We start from the raw sequence: 6,537 nt of genomic DNA, 5'->3' as shown, positions 1-6,537 counted from the left end.
GCCGTGGCTGAAAACGGCCTCCTCCACTTTGCCCTGTTAAAGATGGCCGCCGTGGCTGAAAACTGCTTCCTCTACTCTGCCCTGTTAAAGATGGCCGCCGTGGCTGAAAACTGCCTCCTCCTCAGGCTGGTTATTGGCTCTGTAGCCGCTCTAATGTCAGGGTGATTTACAGACGGCTGAGGCAGACAAGCATCATTACCGCAGCCTGTAAACGCAGGGCCTGACTGACTGCTCCCAGAATGAGGTCCGGGGCCCTCAGGGGCCCTCTGTGAAATGGGCGAGTTTTATTTGACTATTAGAAGAAGATGCAGCTTGTTAAAAATCTAAGACCTCCCGGAAGAAGAGGAACTTTTAGGGGTTGGGAAATCAATGATGTTTGAGAGCGGCGCGGCGTGACATTCAGCAGAACATCAGCAACGATCGCCTCCGCAGTCACAAACTGTTTCTGCTCGCTGTCAATTACACAGGCAGCAACATTTAAAATAAAACGATGCTTTACGGCGGCCTCCTCGTGACGCCTCCTCAGGGCCAAACAGACGCTCTAACGAGGAGCCTCTGATGCTCACCATCAGCACCGTCACCAGTGGCTGCTGGAGTCACAGAAACGCAATGCCGCCTCCTGCTGGCGCTGCTGGGAAACCGCAGCCGTCTGATGGAAACAGCATTAAACCTCCAACTATAAAAACAATGAGGGCTGCAGAAAAATAACAAATAAATGAATAAAGGAAAAATTGGGGAAAAAAACTAGTATATTTAGTATTACGCTTGTATATTTAGTACCTTGATGTGCGTTAACCATTGACTTTACATGGAAACTAGCAGCTTCAGCTAGTTTCACTGTAAAATCAATGGTTAACGCACATCGAGGTGCAGAAAAAGATCCTGCAGTGCAGCTGGAGCAGCGCCTCTTCTGCTGCTGAGGTGTGTGAGGCGCTTCACAAGCAACAGATGCTGGAGTTGGAAAAATATAACTTTTGCTGCTGGACGCGCCACATCAATCTGGGAGCTGGCAGGGAGTCAGACACAGCACTGCTGATGCAGAGCGCTATGATCACTTCTCTGAAACTGTTTATTAACGCCTAAATTAACTTAAAATGTAGAAACCTGCCAACAAAACATGCTTGCTTTTATTAGTCTGGTTTCTGCAGTTTGGATTACGTACATGAAAAACGCCTTCCAGCCGCCGCAAATAGTTGCGGGCCTGAGGCAGCTGCTGCTGGGGATTCCCAGTGACAGCGCAGCGCCGGTATGTGGGGGTCTGAGCGACTGTCAGAGCAGTTTTCAGGAGGACTTTCTCACTTCAACATAGATTCAAACTACTTGTTACCCACTGATCACAGCTAATGTAGCTGCCATTGTTCCAGGGAAAGAAAGGATAGGGTAGCTCCGCCCAAAGCGCATCAGAACGCTTTACCACCACGCAGCTAGAGCAGCAAAGATGCTTCAGCCGCGCGTCAGAACTAAACTGGGACAAACATCAAAAATGAAGCAGCACGCGCGTTTTTTACGCTTCAGCTGTGTGCGCTCTGAACGTAGCATTATACCATATTGACTGACTGATGCTAGTTTATAGAAAACAACACAGAAGTCTGAAACATAAACTACAAATTCTCTTTAAGGGTACAGAATGTAATTCTATAAAGATAAAAAATTATGCAAACTACTATTGGTATATTTCCTTTTTTACTTTACATAGGGTTAGGGTAATAAATGTTAACCCTGTTATGCATTCAAACCGTGGCCTGGAAGGCTCACAGATAAAAGATTTTCCACCTCAGTCTGCAGAAGCTTAAGGTGCCTCCAGGTGCTTTCTTCTCCTATCGACATGGAGGAGCAGGAGCTCTACTCAGTCCCTTCCACTGATCTCAGAGGACAAACCAAACCTTAGAGAAGTTCCAAAAGAAATATCCACTGGACTTTGTTTCCAAACTTGAAGACGTTTCTCTTCCATCCAGGAAGTTTTTTCAATTCAAAATGTCAGAAATAGCGTTTAGTTCCAGGTTTTATACAGGAGCTGAACAAAACCTTGTTTTAGTTTAGAAAACACGTTTCTCTTCCCATCGTGGATGGGAAGAGAAACGTGTCCAGTCCAGTGGATTGTTTTCTAACTTTTTTGGAATTGACTCTGACCTGGATGACTGACAATCTTCACCAGCAAACCTTAGACAAGGAAACTCATCATTGTTCATGGTCCATTTCTATGGAAGCCCCAAAAGGCAAGTGGAAAAATAATTAAAGACAAAGTATTTAATAAATAATTATTTAATTCTGTTCAGCCCTGAAAAGAAAGTAGGACAATATTTACAGACTAAATTATCCTCTTTTTCTGTTTTTTTTAAGGGCTATTTAAATGGTTGTTGTAATGCTTGGCTCTACCACTAGAGGCACTGAAGTAAAACATAGGGAGTAAAAGCAAGAGAATTCACCAAGACTTGTTCAAACAGTCAAAGGGTTGGTCCCTTTTCCATTTAAATAACATTATGCAAATAAAATATTAGAACCACATAAATGTCTATTTGTTGTCCCTTAATATGTTTAGATCAGGCCTGAGTGAAGTTGGCCCCCCCACCTTCTTCAAATCAGACAAAATTTTCAAACATTTGTGCTGGTTTGTACAGCAATAATTGTCGTTTGTGCCGCTATCGTTTTAAAGATATAAAGAAATATTTCTCATCAAAGGTCAACCAGCCCCCCCCACCTTCTTCAAATTAGACAAAATGGGTGTCGATTAACTCGGCTCCGTTTGTGTGGCAAAAATTGTCGTTTGTGCTGCTTTGGCTTTGAAGATATTAATGAAAATGTAAAGGTCAAAAGGTCAACCAGCCCCCCCACCTTCTTCAAATTAGACAAAATTAGTGTCAAACGTTTGTGCTACTTTTGTGCTGCTTTCATTTTAAAGATATAAATAGATGTTTCTAGAGGTCATCAAAGGTCAACCCACCCCTTTCTTCAAATCTTCAAATCCAAAGCAGCACAAACGGAAATTATTGCTGCACAAACTAGCACAAATGTTTGAAAATTTTGTCTGATTTGAAGAAGGTGGGGGGGGGGGGCAACTTCACTCAGGTTTAGATCAATTAGAATCAATTAGATCTTTATTAATTCAATTCAATTCAAAAATACTTAATTAGTCCCAGAGGGAAATTTAAAGTTGCAGTAACGTATTTTTTAAACAGGTGTTGAAGGAAGAATTTCCTGTAGAGGTCTGTATTGCACCAGATCTTGAGAAGTCTCTGACTGAAGACAAAATCTTCTAAAGAGGATTCTCATTATGTTGTCTATAATCTTCTTCACTTTATGAAGAATTATTCTTTGTGGAATCATCTCCAGAGGTTCTAGACTGATAGAAGATATGAAGCATCTGGTTAATTAATTTAATTATTATTAAATTTAAATAATTTTGCTTAGTGATTTTTTTTATAATGTATGAAAAAAAAGTAGAATTTAAATATTGGCTCATTTCCTCGGTAAAGATGTTATCTGTTACCATTCAAAAAAAAAAAAATAAAATAAAATATATATATATATATATATATATATTTAATAACCAACAAATTACAAACAAAAGGAAGACTGGGAAAAAAAATATTTTTTTTACCTGAATCAAAGTTGCTTTCTCTTTCTTCATTTGCCTTTCAGGGCTTCCGTAGGAACTGAACCTTCCAGACACTATCCCCACCCCCCCAGTGATTTCATTTTTTTTCTGATCAGAGGATGTTGATGATGTTGGGGTTCAAAGGTCAGAGCCAGCTAAAGGAGCTAAAATGCTAAAAGTAGCTTGTTTAGATTGAGACTGAGCTGCTGAGATGGGAAAACATCAGTTAGTGAGACGTTATCGGTTCACAGCAGGGGCTGATCCAGGGGATGGTTAAAGAGGCCACCGGGTCCCACTGAACTCTTTAAAAACCAAGGAAGAAAAGGAAAAAACAGGATTTTTATCACAGGTTAAACATTTTCCAAAAGTTGATTTATTTCAATGCTTCAAATAGAAAACAAAATAAATATAAATAGATCACATAGAGTGAAACAAATGATAATTTCTGGGTAACTTACTAGATTTTAGCTCAAAGCTTGTAAAATGTAGACGCCTCAGGATATTAAGCCCTTGTCACACCTTGATGATTTAGACCAGCGTTTGCCTGACGTACGAAAAATCTAGAAAAAAAAACACTGGCATCATTTTCTGCAGGCACATCGCTGCACCCTCAGGTCACTGGCTTGCGCATCTTTTCATGGGCATTACGCTGCAGTGCGTTAAGCAGAAATAGGGCTGTGGTTGGACAGAGGTGCTGGACTCGTTATGAATACTCTATATAAACGCCCAAAACTGAAAAAATACATAGAAAGTTCAGCGTACGCCAACATCTTAGAAGATTCTGGGACATCAGGAATACGCTGGCTGAATCAGAAAGGTAAGACAGGGGCCTCAGTGTTACATCAGACCAATAAACAGATTAAATCCCTAAACGTGATTACAGATATAAATGTCTCCAATCAGAGAGGCGTCCAGGAAGCCCAGGAACTCTGCAGCTCCTCTCCTGGATGAATGTTTTAAATGTGAACTTCTTCCTCCTGCAGTTTGATCAACCCTTAAAAATCCCTCCTTGTTTCTGTTAATGCGACCTCAGAGCATCACACTGCCACCACCGTGTTTGGCTGTCAGTACGATGCTCTGTCTCTGAACGTCTGCAGGAGTTTTAGTTTTCTCTCCGTCCGTCCAGAGAGAAGTTTTCCAGAACCCTTTGATGCAGGCCTTTGTGTTGCCAAGGAAACGGTACCTTATGGTTAAGAGTCTCAACTTTTCAGCTGTTTTAAAGGTTTTTCTCTTCAAATAAAAACATTTAAATGGGTTTCCAGCTTTAGTTCTGAGTTTGATTGGTAGGGAATCGGGTCAAAGGGTCTTTTCTCAGGACCTGGCAGTGGTGATGTCATCATGGCGGTGGTGATGTCATCATGGAGCAGAACCAGAGTCTCTAACTCAGTCTGAGGACCGATCCAGAGTCCGAACTGTCGTTAATCTTCGCCTCGTGGAGGCCCAGTTCTGTCTCCTCGGAACCGAGCCGGTTGCTCCTCGCCGCTCTAAACGCAGAGTTTGATCGGTGGAGGAAGACGCATGGCGGCTCCTTGAAGGGACGCCGTCCAATTAGCTTTTTTCTGATTAGCATCCGTTGTCGTTACATCAATTAATGCTGCTGACGGGTGCTAGACCCGCCCCCCCCCATCCTTCAGAAACAGAAGAAGCTCCTCTCCTTCTGGCTGGCATTAAAGGCCTGCCATCCCAGCATGCAGTGGGGCCCCCCGCCACAGCCCAGCGGTGTCAATTAAATTTGATTGACTGAGTAAAAGAAGCACAAATAAACCAAAACAACAGACACAAAAATCTATATGTGACTGCCCCCCCCCACCACAGCTGTCAAATCAGCGGCTCGTCTGAGTCGGACTCGGGGTGTGTGCTGCAGCCCCCCCCCCCACACACACAAACAAACAGAGAGCACCAATTAGCAGCTGTGGAGCCGCTCAGCAGAGGCCCCTGGGTATCGACTCCAACTGTTGTCCAATAAATGAGGTCTAATTTATCAGTTTTAACTCCCCCCGCCCAGGAGGGAGGGAGGGAGGTGGGGTGGAGGAAAACAAACAGCTTGGTGTTTTTGGACCCCCCCCCCTCACACACACTTCTTGTTTTACTAATTGTCAGCCTTTGAGCTCGTGTTTCATATTTGCTTCCATGATTGAGGGCCGCCATTAGCGTGGGCCCCATTAGGCCCCCCCGCTGGGAGGCTGCGGCCCTGTGTGGGAACCATCAAAGACCAATTTGCTTCCCAAACGCCATAAATCCTCCCCCCCCCCTCTAAGTGACTGTTTGTGAGGCTGCTGAAGCAGGCAGAAAGGAACCTGAACGCTCCGCTGTGCGTCGTCCATTAAAGCGCCGCATCCGTCTCCATCAGCAGCGGTCAAAGTGGGGCCCTGAAGAGGGCCGCTAACGGGGGTCAGCAGGGGCGGCACTAAAGGGGGGAGATGATAGAGCCCCCCCCCCCATATTTATGTCCTTGAATTAATTATTAGTAATGGGTTGTGTCTAAAGGCTCATCACAGCGCTCGGTAAACATTAATTAAAAAAATATATATAATGATAGATTATTGATTGTAAAGCAAAAAGAAAAAAAACAATTGTGTAGTTGATCAAATTATGGTTTGGACTTATCTATCCTTTTTCATGCAACAGCATTAACATTTAAAACTTTGAAAACTAGCAGAGATGGCTAAAAAATATATGCTCCAAAAATAAAATCAGCTTTTGAAATGTTTAAATTAAATTTTCAGTTATTGTTACGTTTGTTTAGCATTAGACTTTTGTTTTGTTTTTTTATTACCATAAGAAATGTTTAAATAAAGATTCTTTCCAAAAAACTTTGTTTCCAAGTTTGAAGTCGTTTCTCTTCCATCCAGGAAGCTTTTTTTTAGCGTTTAGTTCCAGGTTTTATCCAGCAGCCCAACAAAGCCTGGTTTTAGTTTAGAAAACCTGCAAATAGAAACGGA

The sequence above is a fragment of the Cyprinodon variegatus genome, unplaced genomic scaffold, assembly GCF_000732505.1.
Source record: "Cyprinodon variegatus isolate N-32 unplaced genomic scaffold, C_variegatus-1.0 Scaffold105, whole genome shotgun sequence".
In the NCBI taxonomy this organism is placed as follows: Eukaryota; Metazoa; Chordata; class Actinopteri; order Cyprinodontiformes; family Cyprinodontidae; genus Cyprinodon; species Cyprinodon variegatus.
This window is presented reverse-complemented; position numbering follows the sequence as displayed.